The following is a 22,337-nucleotide window of genomic DNA, read 5'->3' on the forward strand; positions in this document are numbered from 1 at the left end:
ACCTATTCACCATGTTTAGTAGGGCCCCAGAAACTATATTCTGAATAGGATTTTATTTATTTATTTATTTTAATTAATACAATGAAGTTATCACTACTGAGAGACAATGAAAAGGATGGCTCAAATTTTCCTATATGCCTTTTCTACTATGTTCTTTTCTCTTGATCAAGTTAAAAGTCTAATGTGAATTTTCTTCAAATATATAGAAATTTCACCACTCTTCATTAAAAATAGGAGCCAATCTTGTAATGGTCCTCCCCCTTTTTGATGGGGCAGGAACATTGGTGCTAGTTGCTTTGAAGTGGTTAGTTGTAACAAGACAATCAATTTGAGAGGAAGTAGCATTTCTTGAAATTAACAAAAGATACAGTTTTTTTCTTAAGTTGTTAGAACATTACTTGATAAAAATCTACTATAACAAAACATACTTATTTTTGAAGCTAAATCACTCACCTACACATATGTCTGTCAAAAAAAAATCACATTTACCAGACAAAGCTAGCTGCAGCAAGTGAATAGCGCTTTGTGAGACAGACAATATTGCAGCATTTCAATGCTGCGACACATCAGAACTCTGAGTGCGAGAACGGCATCTGACTGGCAGATTATTGGTAGCACATCTGTGCATGGATCTTGCAACTTTGTTGACACTGTGTACTCTTCAAGTATGAACATGCTACATTTGTCCCTTCAGACTAAGGCCTGTGGCATAGGTTAACTGGGAGCTGGTATTCTGGGATGCAGACAAGACAGGATTATGTCTTGTCAGCCCTGGTACCATTTTCAAGCTGTGCACCGAGTTTGCCGTTACTGGCAACAGCAGAGACAAATTGCAAGTGGGAATTCACAACACTCTTAGAAGGGCACTTCCTCACCCTTGGTGTTGGAACTGCAGGATTTCTTCTAGAAATGTTAAGGCTTGCATATCATTTATCATAAACAGGTCCTTAACCGGACGCTGAGGACAGCATTTGCATGATCCAGCTTTTATTGACCTGCCTGGCAGTTCAGAGGACTGTCTAGCATCGAGTGGACTTCAGTCCCATTGATAGATAATTGCTACGGGCTTGTGCTAATGACACGTTTGAGGAAGAATAGTCCAACAACCAATTAATTGGCTTTCGCAGTCAAACTCCTCCTCAGACACTGTTGGGGGAAAAAAATATATACATATATATTTGACTCCGTTATCCGAAGGCACAGATAACCATTTTCAAACTAAGTCACCATCAATGTTATACCATAAACAGCCTTATTATCAGAAAGTATAATACATACCACTGACTTTTAAAAGTCTATCAAAGCATAGTCAGTCAATCAGCTTTGTCAGACACTTTTGTAGACACAAAACACTCCAAAATGTTCAACAGAGAGAAAGACTTCTCCCTTTATTGTGACAAACATGTAAAAGAGTAATAAAATAATAATAAAAAAGAATGAGGCAGATATGGCATGTTGTGACATAATCAAAACACAAGAGTCTCATATTAAGTGGTGTCCATTTTGAGTGTTGTCAGACTCTCCAGTTTGAGACAGATCTTTGTGGCTCCTCAAGTTACCAGGAGAGTCTGTGACGCTTCCTTCATTAATAGCCTCCCCTCTGGTCGTCCACTTCAGATGGACAGCTGTGCCTTGGTACGTTTAGAGGTGTGTTATGTGCATTTTTTTTAGATGATGACCTTTGGATGATGTTCAAAGCAAAAAAAAAAAAAAAAAAAAAATGGGATTATGTGATGATATCCAGAAGTTACATGAGAGTAAAAACATGAGGATTTGAATTCAGTCATTAAAACTTTAGTAAACGTTTTCACGTTGCGTAGTGTAAATTTGGAGTCCACAACTCCTGAAAGAAAAATCTATTTTCAATTTGTGTAAATGTGAAGATTTGTGAAGTGTGTTATTTGTGGATTTCTTTGTTTTTTTTTTGTTTTTTTTTACTAAAAAAATGCTGCTGTATTACTGGACATAATATGAAAAATTGTCAAGTTTTGATTGAAACCTTGAAGGCATTATTTAATGTATTATCTTTACAACCCTGCAAACAAATAAACTGACACCTCCGTAGCCGTGGAAACTTTTTACCCTTAAAACATCCTATCAAGATGTGTTGTACTGAACATCAGTAGAAGAATTATATAACTGGAAGCACCTGAGGAAATTTGAAATGACTTGGCATTCGGGTCCTTTTACTAGAGATCTCTGAGCCGCTGATGACAACAGTGACATTCGGTAGGAGACGGGACCAGCTAAGCATGACTTCAATCTAATTCGCTGACAGATTCTGTGAAATTGACGCAGCCAAAATGATTCTGCCCAGTGGCCAAAGGGAAGACAGGGGAAATACCGAGGCACCGTTGAGTACTTAGGGGGAATTCAGCAATTTTCCTGCCACACTGCAATTAACTTGAGAAATTATTTGAAGAAGGGGGGAAAAAAAAGCAATCGCATACCAAGTGTTGTTCCTGGTATGCAAATGTTCCAAGAAGTTCCTTAACTTGCAGAGATGCTCAACTGAATCTCAAATCCAGATAGATGCACAACATAAACACAACATCCTAGCTCCGTTGAAGTGTAGCAGCACACTAGGGCCTTTGGCTGGCTGTGGTCTTTTATAGTGGCTCTAAATGCCATAGTATTCCTAAGATTAAAGTTTAGTCCCAGTGGGGAAGCCTAAATCTTCATTGTAGTTAATATCAGAGTGACCAATTTCAACTCTATTAGCTCTATTGTTTTTAAAATCTTGTGTTAAGATACAAAATCTGTCACTTAGAACAGTAACTGATTGCGTCTTAAGGATTAATTCTGTCTTTCCAGTAAATTGACAACTGTACTTAAAGATAAGCATTGGATATTTAATATAATAGCCTTATATTAAATATGAATTTAATATAAGAATTAGATATCTAATTCTTAGATATTAGATATCTAACATCTCAGAATCATTAGATACTAATGATTCTTTCGTTAATATCTAATGAAAGAATCAACATGAAAAATATAGCAGGTCGGTAAATATTGCTGAGGAAAAAACACATTCAATAATAGTGATGAAGAATTGTTGATTTAAAAAAAAGCCCTTTTATATAACAAGTTAAAATAATTAAAGATTTTAAAGTTATCAACAATCTGACTCCAAAATATTTTAGTCACATTACTAAAGACTACCATTCTAACAATAGCAGCCATTAACACATTTTTGTTTTAAATTATTTTTAGAAAGATGCTTTTGTTTGGCTGAACTATCATAATCCCAGTGACTGGTTTAAGCGGGCAGGAGGAAAAAATAATGTGTCTGTAAATAAAAGATTAAAACTGAAAGGCTGGTTTATGCTACATCATTTTATTAGATTGTTTGTGTAAAACTAAAGTAACATATTTCTAGCAACTGTCAAAAATGTTCACCTGCAGGAAATAAAGATAATGCACCAAATAAAAATGGCTGAGGGTGGATACTTTCATGGCGAGGCCCTGACCTTCAGTCGTAGAAGTACCATCTTTGAGTTCATGAGAAAGATTAAAAAACTAAAGCATCAGAAAAATGTCTCTGACAAGCTTCCCACCTGTGCGCTCTTTAAAAATTACTTAAAGGTCACTGGATTTCCTCAGGATATTTGATATTTGGCTGTAACACATGCAGACAGACAGACGGAGAATGAAGACAGGTAGTTTTACCTCTGCTTCAGTTCCACTCATTTTAAGGTATATTCACTATTGATTTTTTATTTTTTCCACTTAAAAGCAGAAATCTAAAATCGTAGCACCGGATTGCATTGTGAAACGTTTAATCCTCTCAGAGGAAAAGATTTTCTGATTTTCTGCTGAGAATCAGAAAAGACAGGTTCATTTTGGATAGATTACGATATGTTAAATCCTAACTACAAAAAAAATAAAAGTATAGTTTTGTTTACTTCAAGTGTTGCTGCAGATTTGTTCCTATAAAAATGGCTATCATTTCACATTAAATATTTGTGTTAATATATGTCGAATTCCACCATCCATCAGCGGTGGCCTATCCATCTTCAGCCTTCGCTAGTCATGTGAAACTTTTTAATGAAATCGGCAGAAAGAGACTCGCTGTGCATACAAGGTTGCGCTGGATTGGTTCGCAAAGTGATATTTGATTGAGCAGCTCCTGTGAAGCTCTGCTTTTGTTGGCAATTATTTGCCTATTAATTTTTAACTTCCTCCCAACAGCTCAATAAATAAACAAGCACATTTAATGAAACAAACTGCTTGCATATGGAAATAATTGTCAATATATCTTTCTGAACAAGTGCATAGATTTCTCCATTCTTCAGAAGATGATTTCTGTTAAAAAGATGGGGCTGGCTAACAGTTGCTTGGGGGTCCAATTGTATCTGTTGTTATGTTGATGCCTTCGGTTTGCATACATGAGGGGAAAAGACACTGTGTACAGATTAGATGTGGGTTTGTGAGTTGATATTCCAGCGAGTGGATACTAAATAAAAGTTGTTCATAATGGCTTTCTGGTATATTTCAAGTGAACCTGAGTGCAGTGAAACAAACCATTTGGTGATTAAGTGGTAGAGGTGGGAATGTGGAAATTAGTTCCTATTATGAAGGTCGTGGGACAAACCCACCAGAACTGTCTGCTGAGCTTCATGCCGCTGACAACTCCAGCCGAAGCCAGAAGAGATGACTTCAGCTCGCGTCTTTCATGTGAACACATGGTGAGATGTACTTTTCATCATTAGGACGTCGCCTCGCCTTTGAAATGTACATCATTACGAGTATGACGCTGCGGGGTTTCGAGGGTACCAGTCATTTGCTCTAAATTATCTGGCCTTTTTTGAGTGTCCGTAAGACATTTTTTTTATTTTTTTTGACGTCCTCTGAATCCTTTTCATGGATTCAAGACGTACCAACACCATGGTAGGTGTTTTTCATTAGCTGTCGTTGTTCAATACAATTGGTTTTCTGAATATAAGTTCCCTGAGGTGTGCAGTGAATGACGGAGGGTTTCTGTGATGTGTCATTGTGCCCCCCTTTAATGTACAAAAAGGTAGCATGCTCACTAAGTGAAAACATGATACTTTATCACACTTATCATCGAAGTGATGACAGAGTCTTGGTTATCACTGTCGTGGGCCCAAAAAGACACCGAAATGTTGCAAATTGTAGTTTGGAATGAATGCCTCCCAGCTCAGGAGGTCAGTGGTTCGAAACCCGACTAAGCTTTTATGTTCTCACTGCAGATGCAACGGGCTTGCATGAGGGTTCTCGTGTTTCCTCACACTCACAAAAGCTGATGAATAACTGAGTGAGTGTGAGTGGATGACTGTGTTTTTCTTATGAAAAGACACAGTTCCTATTATGTTCTGAATGTACCCAAATCTTGTATCAGCCTCCCTATTTTAAAAAAAAAAGAAAGCTTTTTATACTCTGCTAAACTACTCTTCAAAACAGAATAGTGAGCATAGTAATATTTGCATATTTAATTTTTAATAGATTCACTATCTATACAAACTTTAAAATGAGAAATTGTAGATAATCTTTTCCATTTTTAACAACTGTTTTCTCAAAATGAAACTTCTGCATCCTTGAAGGACTGAATTAGGGATGTTTTACTCTTTTTATCTGTGGATTCTTAGCTTCCAGAGAAGCCAACTAATATTGTCCTTGGGCACTCAAAAGCCCATCCTTGTGACTCTCACGACACATGTCAGCAACTGTGATGCGTCTTTGAGCTGCTGTAGCCGCCTGCCAACAGAAACACAACACGGCTACATCCTGCTTGAAGGGTTCAGATGGCAGAGTGAGTCTCAAAGGAAATCTCATACTCTTCTAAAATGATGAGCAGATAAATGCAGGACGGAGTCTCTGCTGATCCCAAAGGACTCCATGGTATTACAACAGTCTGGTGGGGTGGTAGTGCCCTAAGCATCACCTATGCTGTGGAAAAAGTTGCAAAGCGTTTTGAGATACTGTACCTGGAGGTGACTGCTTTGTCAAGCCTCAGTTATGTGTCGCATATGGGCAGGGGGTTAACAGATTTTATGTTTTCCTCCAGGTCAGAGGGTGTATTGCCCCAGCAGATGGCTTGGAAACCCCTCGTTGAGCTACAATGTGGCATAATGTTTGAGAAGAAGAAGGGGGGGGGGGGGAATTACAAGCAGTGTAGCCAAGAGGGTAGATCGGTAAGAAACCCCAAAAGCTGTTAAACTACCTGGCAGAATGTGGTCTACAGCACTCCATGCAATCATAAAGCTTTATTTCAAGTGGCAGCATCCTTCCCACCTCTCGTATGATTAATGAGAGCAGAGCAGATGCCATGGATATGGAGCAAAGGGAGTTAAAAAAAAGAAAAGGGTGGGGGGAGGTGTGAGAGGGGCACCTTTATCTTCCCTTCACATAGTAACAGCTTTCGTTTCTACACTTTTGCATCAGCAATGTCTGGCTGTGTTTGTGGGAGTGGGAGCATCTGTGTACACTGTCTGCATGAATATTTACTGGCATGCTTGTGTTGCAGTTTGCCATCTACAGTGTGTGCATGTTTCGGTGGTCCGGTGTAAAAGACACAACATGTAGAAGCAGTGCTTGGAAAGTAGCTGCTATTGGTCCGTGCATAATTAGACTATGACGAGTTAAAAACATTCTAACTTTGAAAAATAGATTTTGACTCTCTTTAGTTATTGTTGGCCTACTGTATAGGCCAGTTGACGTTCTGAAAGAAACAAAGCAGTTTTCCCACTTATGTTTCTTATCAAGTCTTATTGGTATGATTTTATTCAAAGTACAGTTTCAAGCTGCTCATCGGTGCATCTAAAAACATATGCACATGAGTGGGATAATATTTCATTTTTTGCATTTAATTTTGTTTAAGAAGAGCAGATCCATAAGGAAATGTGGTGAAACCTTCAGTCTCCTGCGTTCTCATTTCATGATCGCAGGAATGTTCCTGACTGACAGGCTATTGAAGCATTTACTTCTTTTCGGCAAGTTATAAATCAGCCTGGATTTATATCCATTCACGGCTCGCACCTCGTCTTGCAATTTCTTGCCCGGGGCCACTCCTTGCCTTTATTTTATGTATTTTTTATCACCAGGCATATTTTAGCCCCTGCTTAAATCAGGAGACAGACTTGTCTCTCTGTAAAGCTAAGATGACTGTCCTCCTCACCACTTGTACGAATGCAGAATTGCCTCATTGAGGAAAGGCATCTGAAATAAGAAGTCGTACATTAATGATGTGCTAGAAGGCAAAACAGCCATAATATTTTGTGATAGAAGGTAAACTCTCCAAGAACGTGAAAAGCATGTATTGTCCTGTGTTTTTTATTACAAAACTCCGTTAGCTATTAAATACTTCACTTAAGGTCGTTTATATGTGCTTCATTTGAACGGGGCGGTTTATAATTGTTTCATCAAATTAAAGACTGAAGCAGTACACAATATAACAAGTGTCAAAGGATGATGGATTAAAACAATTCCTCCCTCCAGGGCAGTGGTTCCTACCTCAGGCTCATTGCATCCTTCCCGGACTGATCCGATTTTCACGTGTCAAGCTACTGTTTGGATGCCTGCTTAAAAAGGTCAGGTCTAAATTGAGAGCAGGGAACACGACTTTCCAGGTTTAAGGATCAAATCTCAAAAGGCACTTTAGCAGCCTATATGAAGGAGAGCGAGAGAGGACGAGAGGTTCTCTTTCAAAAGTGGCTGACACAAGAGTTGATCTTGCAAGTTGAGAGTTGTTTTTGATGACTCTTGGGGTTTCCCATTAATCTTTTTTTTCACATTTCCACACACTGAAAAACTAATGATGCCAGCCATCTCTCTGCTGTACAGAAACTAACACAACCCATTCTTCATGTTAACTACTGTTTTCCGCCCCCTGTTTTCCTCCAATATGAGACTCTTATGTCTTTGGATGTTTACTTTATCAAGCATTGCCTCACATTCACCACCAACTTTCTTAGGTACACCTTGTTAGTACAATGCTTGAACCCTCTTTTGCTTTCAGAACTCTTGTGATTCTTCCTGGCAGAGAATAAACAACGTTTCTGAAACAATAGTAGCTTCACATGGCTGACGGGTGGAGATTTGTCGACTCAGTGTCGTGAATCAAATATCTGTTATGCATGCAATGCTTGTTATGAACTTCAGCAAGTATCTAAACCCCGAAATTGAGTGAAAATTTGGATCAAATATATGTAATAAAGTGGCCCGCCGGTGTGTATGCATCATTGTATTTACTTCATTTTCGGTAATGTATTCAGAGAAAAATTAGTAACCAGGTAGGAAAATTACATCTAAAGTCTACATATATATTTTTTTATTAGTCATTCTCATCTGAACTTAAAATATAGAGCAAGGAATGTAGTAAGGTGGTGGTGGTGGGGGGGAAGCGGCACATATTCATTCATCTTCTATTCTTGTTCCTTCATTTAATTGAATTTTCTACTATAGTACTGCATGGTCCGTGGATATAAATCACAGCTCTCAATCGGTCAAGACAGCCCGAAGACGTCTCTGGCTACAGATGTACAAGAAGGGCGGGCAGAGGGGCAAAAGGAGGCCAAGATTTATGTGCCCAAGGAAAAACATGACCCTGGGTCTCTGCTGCCTGTCAGCAGAGCATCTTTTCCATTACCTTGAGGATTCATAAGCACTATATTTCAGGCAAAGGGTCCTTGAACAAATCCAAAACAGGCACAAAAGACTGAATGATTCCCATGAGCTCAACTATGCTTATTTATTTTTTTAATTAAATACAGCAATAAAAAAAAAAAAAATCTTGTTTCCAGTATTATAATGCAATACAAATGAAGCTGACATCACGTCTGAAAGCAGTGCTTTATAAAATGGAAGATCCTTGACCCGTCCTCTCCAATCCTGACCTCTGCTTCTTTTGAACGCTATAGCCAAGCAATCCCATGTTAAACTGGAGAGCCAAAAAAAGGTTAATTATCCATTACAATTTCTGGTTTTGACATTCATTAAAATGGTTCATTGAACATATTTCAACACAGGTTTACTATAGACATTCAACCTATGTGCAAAACTCGGAACGTGGGAAGGCTGTTCAATGGGAAACATCATCTGTATTAGTTAAGCCTGTTAGATAATGGACATTTTCAAGTGTACTACTGTACTGCGGAGACGTAATTGCACAAATGAATGAAAACAGAAATGAGAGGGAAAAGAAGAAAACACTTAACATGAAGAAAATATTGGCACTTCTGTTACCGAGTCACAATGTAGAAAAAAAAGTTATGCGAGTTGGAGCAAGGACGTGACCTGAGAGGCTCAGAAGACAGTGTTCGAGTAAATATGTTTCACGTCTAAGCTTTCAACAAAGAGGCGGTTATGAAAGCCTTGCTATTTGTCGGCTCTGAAGACTTCAATCAATCAATCAATCAATCAAATTTTTGTTGTATAGCACATTTCAGCAACAAGGCATTTCAAGGTGCTTTACATAATTAAAATAAAAAACTAAAAAATAAAAACAAAAACAGCATGTGACATTGAATAAACAGTAAGAAAGAGAAAGAGATTAAAAAAAAAAAGATTTAAAAAACATACTTTTGTTACGGAATTTAAGCGCCTGTCGTCGCCGGACTCCGCCGTCCGTTTAACACGGGTATTATCCAGGCCCCGTCGCCTAAGAGGACAAGGTCTCCAACCTTGCAGCACCAGGCTCCGTCCACCTGTCACGCGAATTTTTGCGCTAGGACTTTGCCGTCCTACACGGATTTCTGTTCACTATTTTTACCTGTTAGAGTCTAGAATTTACAGGGTTTTTCTGTGCGCGCAATGACCCTCAGTCACTTGACCTGACCCTAATCAGCACAGGGCAGCTCTTTACAAACCTTTTTTTAAAGTAATTGATTTGAATTCTTTAGCCAACTGAGGACATGTTTTGTAGAACCCAAAAGAGAAGACCTTTTCAAATTAAGCCCAACCATCCCACCAATGCTACCTAACCATAAGCATCACCCTTTTTACTCCATACAAGAGTTCTCCTGGCATCCAATCTGGTTTCAGTGTTCCTCAATAAAATTTCCCCTGACAAGCATGATGGAGAGCCTCTCTGCTTCAGAGCTGGATACTCAGAAAACGACTTGAAGGAAAAAATACTGCCATCCCAGCCGATGACTTGCCAATCCAAATTAAAAAAAGTTAGAGTGGCCAGGTTTATGCTGCACCCTACATTGCCACTATATTTCACTCTTATGTGACTGCTCTGCAATCACATTCTCACACATTCATCCGGCGTTGCTCCCCTCTCCCTCTGATCAGGTTACTTGTAAAGTTTAGTTTAATATTCACCATCTCTATGCTTATATGGACTATTACATTGACAGATTTTCTTCTATAATCCCACAAAAGTTGTTTGAAGGAGTCTATTTACGTCTGCCAAACTGACATCGGTTTGACATTACAGAACATTTTCTGCAACAAAGCTTTCCAGTAACACTCAAGTTTCTGTTTGAAAGAGTCATGATCTTTTTGACTATGTGTTTTGCTTTATTCTGGTATTTATTCATACTTGCTCTCTTGTTCGCTCCGTTTTAGTCGCCATTTCTCCAGCTTCCTCAGTTTAGCTTCAGCTACTCGGCTTCCCGCACAGCTGCACCTAGTTTCTAATCAGCCACCTGCTTCTTGTTCAATATTTCTTCGACTTAAATAACTCTCAGTCAGATTGTTCTATTACTTACACCAGCATGCTTCCTGGCTTTCTGCTTGTGATGTATTATTTTGGATTCCCCCTTGAATTTTGAGTTTCTGAATTCCTTTTTTTTTTTTTTTTCTTTAAGTGAAACTGTTTATTTCCTCCTCTCTGCTCTTGGGTCCTTCTCTACATCATTACATGACATTCTGACAAGTACTTTGCCGTTTTTATGTTGTTTTCTTGTCATGCCACCTGAGGCCCTTTGTGTTCTAATGCTATTTGAAATGCTGCAGAGCATCCAAGTGCGAGTGTGACCTCATATTTAATCAGTTTTTTTCTTTAATAACCGACTTCAGTGTTCATTAAATATGGATCATAAACCTTTTCAAACTCGTGCAGTTTATGGGTTACTGTTCATGGTGGTGGGCGACGGGTACGTGGGGAACTGCGCGATTTCATTTCTTCCACACTGTGCAACTCTGCATATACAGTTACAGAAATTTTAAAGGATACAACTTCCATTTGTGAGAATGAATGTTGAGAAAAGATTGTTGACGGGGTCACCAGTGCAGAAAGTTTGAGAGCAAACGGAGTTGCAGCTCTTGTCTTTTGATTTCAAGAGAACTGAGTTGCTCAACATGAGATGTAAAAAAAAACCCATATACTTCAAACATTAAGCAGCAGAAGGAACTGTATAACATACTGGTTAGGAAGCACTTTATTCAGCTCCATCACTTTTCATTTAGTTTTGCTTGTTTCCAAACAAGCAAAACGTGTAATTCTCATGATATTTTAAGATGCACAAAAATGCACTGTCTAAAGTAATTTTTTAATACAGACTGTGAACTTGCCTTGCAGTCTTTGGAGATGAAATTCTGTCAAGTTCTTGTTCTGTAGAGTCGTGCCTTCATAACACACGTGTGTGTGTGGGGGGGTGTGTGTGCGTGTGTGTGTGTGTGTGTGTGTGTGTGTGTGTGCAGATAGAAGCCTCAAGTGATGGCTTCGGGGCAGCGGTGTCTCAGGGGGAGAACGTTCAGAGAAGTTTGTCCTGTCCTTTGATCAAAGAAAAACAAAAACAACCGAGTAGGAGGGGAAACACTAAAAGGAAACATGATGAATTAAGTAGTGAAGTTCATTCAGTACAAGTCTTAGAAGTAAAATTGACTGGAGGTATTTCAAGTAGGTCATTTTTCATTAAGGTCAGGATAGTGACGTTAGCACTGCAAGATGTGCACTAAAGTATTTTTAGGGAAAGCAGTACTGCTTTCTCACCTTGTCACAATCAATGCATATTTGTGCTGTGTTTTTTTTTTTTTTTTTTTTTTTTTGAAACCACAGCACAAATATTGTGGTTAGTTAGCTCTTGCATATTCTGTACATTCTCCAGCTTATCATTACCATTGGTTTTTTTTAACTTTAATTTGTGTTGAGTTTCTTGTTATTCTTGTTCATCTGTTCTGTGCATTTGAGTTCTCACACATTTTACTGCAAGTCTTTTTACCCGCAGTTTGTAGTCCCTCTACTGTTTTGGTTCGCCCTCCTTTGTATTCTGCTCTGTGCTGTAGCTCAGCTGTTTTGAATTCCTCTGTTTAATCACACCTGCTTTTATTGTCGTTTTATTGTCACTCCTCACTATTTAGGCTCCTTGGTTCTCAATATTTCTGCCCATTTGTTCACACTGCTTCCATGTCCCATTCTCCTTGTGCTTACCTGTAAGTTGTTTCTGATTTTGTTTTTATTTATTTGTCATTTTATCAAAATTACTGTAATGCTCTTAAGTTCCTGTATGCACTATGTGTTTTCCCATCTATCCACCATGACACACGGCCTCTGACAATCACTAACCTTTGTGTACCTTGCTTTGTAAGTGTGTGAGTAAAATCGCTTCCTGTTTTGTTCTTTAAATCCATAAATGAATTTAATTTATTTAACTCTTTTCTGGCCACAGTGTTTTATACTTTAGCCACCTTTACTCAGTCAAACTCAACACATGCATGTTTATGCATGGATACATAGATCTGCAGGCAACCTGGGGTTAAGTGATTTGCCCAGGGGAACATCAACATGTGACAAGAGGAAGCTAGAGCCCACAACCTTTTGATTGTAAGGTAACTACTCTACCCACTGAGTCACATTAGCCCACAGTAAAAACGGTTAATTATTTCATCAATCAAAGGAACACAAATAAGCATAAGTTGTGAAGCTAAATATTAACAGTGGAGCAAGAAAAAAAAAGTCTGATCTCAGTCTTCTTCTATGAAGTCTGTAGATTTTAAATGAGAATTTTTTATTTTTTTTTTAATATTACAAATAGAAGAGGTTAAATGTCATATTCAAAAGTCATGGTAGGATTAAAGGAAAACCTGCCTGGATTGTAAAATGTGAACACTTGAATGAGAGTTTGCTGATGTACTGCTACATTTTTTGAAAAAAATAAATCTGACTTTTGGAAGGCAACATTTAACATTTAAGGGCAAAGCAAGAAGACGGAATGATACACATTGAGAGGAAAGGTAAAGTGGGAGATTTGGGGCAGTTCGGGGTAAGTGTGGCAGACCGATGACTGAAAGCAGAATGAAGGCATTAAAGGGCTTTGAAGGGGTAATGCAGGGGTTGGTTTAACAGTTCCATAACATTTTCATTTCCCTAAGCACTCCTTTACTTGACAGAGAGACCACCTGAGGACATGGAAACTTAGAAAGAAGGATTTTCTGTCAGAAAATCAACTGAACCAAAGCTTCACTGTGAAGTGGGCACTGCAGTTTATTACATTATGTGATGGCAATTGTTTTGCAAAAATCTTGATATTCATACTCATGAAGTTTTTTTCTAATTTTTCATGCTGAACCAAAAACCACAAATGCCAGCGTCTTTTTAGTTTGCCTTCCATGTAGCAGTCCAGTATCTGTCCTCCTCTCGCCCTCTTGCTGATCAGCTCTAATAAAAGCCAATATCCATATTTGTTTGTTTTTTTTTTGTTTTTTTTCCCCATGGTTTCCGGGGGTTTAGTCTTTGCCTGTTTGCATACACTTGTGCTCCTGAGCTCAACCTCAAGTCTCCTCCATTGACCCTCTGAACTACTTTGAGAAACTCCAAGACAAAGTCACAGATCCTATCTCTCCTCTGGTCAGCATTAAATCCTTATCTCTGCCTGCCTGCTGCCTGTCTCGCAGCACAGCGATATATCGAAATAAATACAATCTCACATTGCTCAAATCAACATCAACTGCAGTCATCCAAAATTAATAAGGACCTCTTTTTTTTTTTTTTTTTTTCCCAGCTAATATTTCAAGAACAACAAGTAAGGTGAAATACAGGCCTCACATTTTGTTTGTAACATCAGGGCTCCACTAACTTTCCTCTCTGTGGTGCTAGAAATATCCTTGGACTGGTAGCTTCCCCTGAAGCCCTTGGAAGAAGAAATTGTGACTTTCTGTTTCATAAACTTAATTTAACTTTTTACAATGGCTTGTCGTTGCCCTCCTGGATTTGGGTCTTCACAAAACTTGAAATCATGACAGCCCATGGCAACTGGAGGATTTGCACAGATTCACAACTCAAGAAGGATAAACTATTGACTGGACAACATTGGATTGTGCAGCCTACAAATCTGGCCTTTAAGGAACCCTGACAAGAAAAAGGTTGAACAAAATCATCAATTTTGAGACAAAATGTAAAAACCGTGGGCCCATTACCATCCTGACGGTGAAACATTGCAAATGCAGATTATGGTTATAATATATAAGGGTTAATGATACTTTTGTAAGTCTTTTACAAATGTTTTTACAATGTGTTAACTTAGAGGAATTAATTTAATAATAATAATAATAATAATAATAATAATAATAATAATAATAATAATAATAATAATAATAATAATAATAATAATAATAGCTATTTATGAAGCATTTTCAAACAAATGCTGAATGAATACAAAGATATATTAATACCAAATTAAAGCAATACAGTTTAAAAGCAGACAAAATACCAAAAATTGGTTCTCTTCATAGTGAAGAGTAGTATAGTGATTTATGAATTATGCTAGAAAAAAGCTACCCTTCCACTTCTAAAAAAAACAAAAAACAAAAGGTAATCTGGCAAAAGGTTTAGTTCAGTATGTCCACTCTACCCCTTAAAACTGGTTTAGTGGTTCTTTACTGCATGTATTTGGTTTGTGAGGCCATGCAATGGTGTGGCCCAGAGTGAAAAGCTGTGACTTTTCACTGATATTTTATATTCAATTATTTTCTTGCTGAATAGATTGAGCATTGCAGCCATGGAATAAATAGAGCGTTTTACACATGGTCAGATCTGTCTCTACTCTGTGCCGATGCTGAGTTGGCCTCTTGTTGTCTTGAATTTTCAGACTTAAAATTAAACGATAAAAAATGTTATATATTCTGTAGCTTTTTTGAAAATATGAGGGGCCATTTTTTGACAAATATCAGTCGATATTTGATATAACGGTGCCATGATTGAAAGCAATACCAGCAAGTCCACCGAAACATGGCTGAGAAAAGGGAGTTGGGGAAACCACAGATTGAATTTCCACACCTTCAGGTGCTGTGGAGTAAACTTTTAAACAATACATTTCGTTTTCATTCAGCTGTATTTTATAAGGCTCTTGTTTTTATTCTCTATACTGTTTTTATTGAATGTAGCAGTTTGAGATTTCCTTAAATGTAAAGTGCATTCTAAATGAAACCATTACTTTTGTTATAACTCAAAGATATCACTTATGCTCAGAAACTCTCCTGTGGCAGAAGAGTGTGTGGAAATTTCTCTGACAATGTTAGAACAGTCATTGCCAGTTACTGGAAATGCCTGATGAGTGCTGTTGCATGCTACTTGTTCACATAATAGGCTCAGAATGGTTTGAATAGTTGTCTCCTCTTAATAAATATTTGAAAAAAAAAAACCACTGCTCTTTGTATTTACTTTATATCATGTTAATATTTGTTGGATGATCTGAGAGGTCTGAGTGTGAGAGAAAAGCAAAAAACAGAAGAAACCTCCCAAGGGAATTTTTTTTTTATAGCACTAAAGTCATTTTGAACAGAACACTTGTTCAAAATGTATCATTCATTTCATATGGGTTCTAAACATAACACTCTATTCCCAGTATCCTGCTTTACATATAACCTGTTGTACATAAACTAGAATCAGACTTTTAAATCATCCACTACATATATGTTGCACTTATGAAATCCGTTAACTGATGGCCTGATCAAAATAAACGAATAAAATATGTAAGCACATGTGGAAATAAGAAGAAAAAGGCACGGCTGTAATTATACATTAGAAAAATGCTTCCTTTTTGTTTATATTAAAATGGATATAAACAAACTAGATCTCTCTCTGGTCTCAAGGCAAAACTCTCTTAATGAAAACTTAGCAGATTTATTTTCCTCTGGTTAATTTCTCTGTGATTTTCAGTTCATTAAAGCATGAGGAACTGTAGCAAGATGACAAGTACATTAGTATGCACGAAAGGAAATAACCTGGGAAAATAAACAATTATTGAGCTGAGGTTTAGGATTTGTGCTTGTACTCTTCTGAATCATTACAAGAATGCCAATAAACTGAAAAGGAAAGACATTTTGCAATAAAAAGCACATTTGATTGTTCTGTAATTGTACACTTGAAGCTCATAGTAATTACAGAAGTTCAGTATTTTAAAGGGCATGGCATTTTTTTTTTTTTTTTCACAAAATGTTATGAAAATCAAACGATTTATGCCTAGAGTATTAAGACTAAGAATCCCTGGCGGTTTCTGGGAAAATCTGTTTTTCTTGTTGGAGTGAAATGTAAAGATGTTAATTGTTTGTTCTTTTCACGTCTTATTTTTCATTAGATTATTGAGCTGCAACAACTTATATATATATATATATATATATATATATATATATATATATATATATATATATATATATATATATATTTTTTTTTTTTTTTTTTTTTTAAATTCCCCTCTCACCCTCCGCGGGTGGTCTCTTTCATCCTCTGAGCTCGGGTCCTCTACCAGAGGCCTGGGAGCTTGAGGGTTCTGCGCAGTATCTTGGCTGTGCCTAGAACTGCACATTTCTGGACTGAGATGTCTGATGTTGTTCCTGGGATCTGTTTGAGCCACTGCTCCAGTTTGGGGGTGACTGCCCCGAGGGCCCCGATGACCACAGGCACCACTGTGGTCTTCACCTTCCAGGCCTTCTCCAGTTCCTCTCTGAGGCCCTGGTATTTCTCCAGTTTCTCATGCTCCTTTTTCCTGATGTTGCGGTCACTTGGTATTGCTACATCCACCACAACGGCTTTCCTCTGTTCTTTATCCACCACCACAATGTCCGGTTGGTTCGCCATTACCATCTTGTCTGTCTGGATCTGGAAGTCCCACAGGATCTTAGCTCGGTCATTCTCCACCACCTTTGGGGGTGTTCCCCACTTCGATCTCGGGGCTTGCAGTCCATATTCGGCACAGATGTTTCTGTACACTATGCCCACCACTTGGTTATGTCGTTCCATGTACATATATATATATATATATATATATATATATATATATATATATATATATATATATATATATATATATATATATATATATATATATATATAAAGTTAAGCAAGATGAAAGTTAAGCATAAGCAGAAGTGATTAGAGGAAATGAACCTTGCTTGTTTTTCATTGTCTACCAGCAGGAGGCAGTGGTGCTGAATAATCCTAGCTGACTGCGGCTGAATGAGTCGAGGGAGGATTGTTCCAGGTTTTTGCTTTAATGTCCGATGCATCCATCAAAGGGTGTATGTTTACAGGAGTAATGATCTGACTGACCAGAGACAAAGACAATGACAATGACAGAGCGATGAGAATTTCAGGTGAGTTTTAAAAAACTCTCTGTGACATTCCCTCAAAAATATAAAAGCTGCCTGTTCTGACCCGTTCTATTGTATCTCTAGCCACATGTTTGGGTTTGTTTTCCTACTGGAAGTCAAACTTCTGACCCGGTCTCAAATCCTTTTCAGCCTTTAACACTCGGTGTAATAAGATTCTCTTGTATTTAGCTTCACCCATCTTCCCAGGAAAAAAAAATGATACTGCCACCACCATGTTTCACTCTGAGGACACTAGTATCTCTTCAGGATAATGCTGGTATAGCAGTAGAACAAAACCCTTCTCCCCTACTTTAACAAGCATGTTCTATCCCTGTCTGTATTTACTCTATAACTATCTCTGTTTTAACACTTATTAATTCAGCATGTTATGGGTACACAGGAAAAATGATTATCTTTTGTAACTAAGTGCTGTTTTTTGAAATTTGCCACAAGGTTAATAACTTGTCTATCAAGCATGAGTGTTGCTGGCACACTCTAAAGATAGTTTGTACTGTACGGCTAATTAAAACGGACATAAGTTTTTTTTTTGTTGTTTTTTTTTTTTCAATTGCTAGCAAACAATATTCAATTGCAGTTCTTAAAATGTGTAAGAAATGTGCTTAACAAGTGAATTACATTTCCCACGACACCGACCTAATGAAGTGCAACAGAAAAATCTGCAAATCTGCAAATGTATTTTAAGACACACCACATGGATGGGCTGCTGTCAGAAGTGTGAGTATTTCCAAAACTATCTGCGATGAGTGCTTCCCCAATAACAGCTGGGAGGAAGCATCATGGGACTGTGATGGATGCATGAGCCTGTGATTGGATAGGATGGGCCGCTTGTCATGTTTCTGCCAGATAGTGGAAGACACGGCCTGTCTGGGTACTACAGCCACCAGAGGGAAAAAAAAAAAGAGAAGTGTTAAAGCAAATTTGGCATCATGAATTGCAGCCACAAAAACCACCATGAAAATACAAAGAAGGGTTACTTTGTATTAATCTGCTGTGGTGTTTATTGGTATTTTACGTAAATTTAGGTAAGCACATAACCATTAGCAACCGTGTTCATTTGCCAGTCTGTTTAGGCTGAAATATCAACACTAGATTTATAAAATGCAAGACTAATGATGTTTATATTTATGGCAGCTTTAATTTTGTTTGAAATGATTGCAGCATGGTGTGTATTTTAAGCTTATTTTCTAACTCAATGAGACTTGGTAAGAGAATCGGAAAGGAAGCGAATCAATAAGTGAGATCGATAATAATGGAGTCAAAATGACTAAATTCTTATCAATTCCCATCCATGCACTGGATTTTATTTAGGAATATCAGAATAGAGTAGCTGAATTCAATTGCGCACCACTGTGTACAACTTTTATTTTCTGAAAATTGTGAAAACTATGTACTATTTTTCTTTCCCAATTAAAATTCTGAAAGAAAACACACTTGGTTCAAACATGAGAGAAAATGTAAGAAGTTCAAGAGACACTGCTTTCGAAGGGCTTTTTATTTCTGTTTACCTGGCAAACAGGTAGAAAAACTCATGAAATAAATATCCATTCATCCATTCATCCATTCACTGTCTACACTCAATTATCCTCGCAGGGTACTATAGGTGATGGTGCCTCTCTGCAAGCAGAGATTATTTTACAATGAAAAATCCAGCAAAAATAAAATGAACTTTCTCTTTTAGTTTGTTAGTGTGCTTCAAAAGTCACAGAATGGATACATCATTTTATACTATAGTGAAGAACCATTTAGACCCAATCTTCCCCTGTCGGTGTGACTCTAGCTTTTCAATGTGTTAGCTGCTTGCCTTTACCCATGGTTTGGCATGGTCTGTCACAGCAGTACAAAGAAAAGAAATGCAGTGTTTTGCAAAGATCACAAAAGGGTGAAAGTAAATTGGACTAAGCCATGTAATCCTCTTGTTTTGGCTCCCTCCTTTGTGTTTTCCTTTGACAGTCAGTTCTGTTGATCATCATCCAGATTTTTTTTTTTTTTTTTTTTTATGGTTCCTCTGATATTGTTGGGAAAAGGCTCAACAAGTCTTTGTAACTTTGACTAAACTGTGGGTGTTTAGATTTAAAAATGAGATGTTATTGTTTTTGTTTGCTTCCTGAGAAGTTATGGTTTTGGACGTATAACAGGAATGCTACATTTGATACATTTACATCAGTTTGTAAGTCACAAGTCATCAGTTATCAGTCATGCTACGTACCTTATTTGGTTCAGGTGTTTTTCATTCAAATCTTTAAAACATAATTCATTACATTTTAGGCGGATAATAATTTTGAGTTATATAATATTTATTGCTGATAAAACAAATGAATTTGACGCCGTTCTTGGTGAATCGTGACATGCATTTTTGCTCCGATAGAAGCAAACCAACACTATTTCTCAAGGGGGGACATGGATTATGTATATATTTATAAATTAAATAATTTTAAGCAAACGAATAAGGTACTGGGAGGAAATATCCTGAAGGTGATTCTTGTATTCGCCATTAACTGACACATGCTAGCAGATAAAAGAAAAGCAAAAACAGAGTAAATAAAACAAGACTAAGACGTTTATTATGGCCATTGTGTTGACACTAAAGCTATAAAACTTAGAATCCACTTGTAACTCCTTAGATATTTATACTATTGCACTCTTTCCAAACCTTTGCTATTCTTTAAAAAAGAGGGATGGCACGATTTCTTGTTCCTTGGAGACATGTTCTCTCTCTTTCAAAAGCCCTCTGCAGTACTTATGTTTTGAGAGTTGATGGCCTATAAGCTGTTATTAGAAATGTTGCTAACCAGTCGGTGTCCCGTCCCTCCATCGTGAGCCTAGGGTGTTGTCACTTTGTGGAATGTTTCCTGACTAGTCCAACATGTGAGATGTGTTGGTTATCTAGGGGAGGAAGAGATAAGAAGAGCGCAACAGGTGTTTAGAAAAGCATGCTGGTAGTTGTGCTTTTACTTTGCTAGAGCACTGGTGACTATGTCCGCTGAGCACACTCTCTTATGGTTTATTAATTTACTCCGGTATCGTCAGATGTGTTCTTTATTTTCTTCTTGGTTGCCATTGGATGTCAACAACGTCAAATTTTACCTGAGCCTCCTTTTTGTCCTCTAAGCACCCTGTTGGTAGATAAATATTGTTTCTGGGTTTATTTTGCCTGCTCCTGCCTCTCTTTTCATGTTTATTTGTTGCCCCGATTGTGGTTGTCTTGGAGGTTCTCACCTTTGACGTGTGAACAGAAACTAAAAGTTACTCGGCAACAACTCAGTGGACTGGCAGATACGAAGTCTGCTATCAGAGAGCTGCTCACTGTGGAGGAACACCATCACGAGTTTTATCTTTCCCAGCCTCTAAATGTTTGCATGCATAGCAAACTAATCAGCTGACCTGAATTATTTCCATTATGTTTGGGCCAGCAATGAATTTCCATAAGACAAAGATGTAAGACAAATATTTGGGTTTAAAAGCTCTACCTTGAGGTTCTCCGTTGCTAAACGTTGCTGCAAACATCATTGGAGCAACAACCAAAACTCCTGCCTGCTCACAGGCTGCCCACGTTCCTGCCCCATGTCCACGCCCTACAATAGTAAGGAACAGACGCCAATGGACACACATAACTTGGGTAGGACTGAACCAGACATTTAAAGGGTTAGAGTCATACTTGACAGTGGAGAAGGAGCTCATGTGAGCCGTGGCAGACATCAAGATCCTATTCATACCTGTAAGTGTCTGTTCAGGGGAAAGTAGCTGTCCACTGTTCACTTCTGAGGAAAAACTGCCCTGTGAAAAGCTAAAACTCAACCTGACAAGAGAGACCCCTCTAAAAGCAAAAAAGGCAAAATCATTACTCTTTTTCCCTGCTCTTAATGGCTTTTCTTTTACTCTCTTTCCAACTCACTGTCATGAGAGAGGTCAAGCAGCAGGCACTCTAACAGTGGAGCTCTTGTAGAAGGTGGACATTATATGACAAGGTGTATGACATGATTTACTTAAATTATGTACTCATAAGATATACAAATGCATTGTCAATTTTGACCCCAGCAACAGCTCTTTCCGTGATTACAAAACTGAAACTGAAGATGTTTTTTGTTGTTGTTTTTTTTATGTAAATGTGTCAAATCTTAAGTTCTTAATCTCTCTAAATAACTAAAGAAGCTGTTTCATGAGTGCCAAAATATCTATATTGCAATGTCATTGTAATGACACAACTCTAAAGGTTTAATACAGTACACACAATGACTTTGTTTAAACACTTTTCTTGCTATAAAGATGCTGGATGCACAAAATTAAAATTAAAATACACAAATGACAGATTTTAAATGGGATTTTATTTTTGTTTAGAAACACGTATATTTGCTAAAACTGTCGCTGTGTTCTCACAATAAGTATGAGAGAGATAATCTATGAAAAAAAACCAAAAAAAAAAAAAACCTTGTTCCTGTGGTCCTTCTGTTATCTGCCGGAATATGTCACTCCTGGGAAGAAACAACCAATCAGACCCAGGAGGAATAGTACTGTCAATCAGGCTCATGTACGTGCCACTCACACATTTCCCCTGATCCTCAGCTGTGCTACACTTCCTCCCCCACAGGAGAGCCTGCCATGCAGAAAGCATATGAGCTATTGATACCGGCCACTGATGATGGCCAATAAACAGGTTTTGAGCAGATGTACGGCAAACCCTAAATAGAAATAATACATTATTGGCATTGTGGAATCAGTCCATGACACAAATAAAATGTGAGGTTAATACCAAAGCGCTTGTTCCTTTAACAACTTGCCTCTTTTTTTTTTTTTTTAAGACTGCATATACGTCATAGATG

This window comes from Poecilia mexicana, unplaced genomic scaffold, assembly GCF_051168715.1.
Source record: "Poecilia mexicana isolate PSO_F unplaced genomic scaffold, ASM5116871v1 scaffold_19, whole genome shotgun sequence".
NCBI lineage: Eukaryota > Metazoa > Chordata > Actinopteri > Cyprinodontiformes > Poeciliidae > Poecilia > Poecilia mexicana.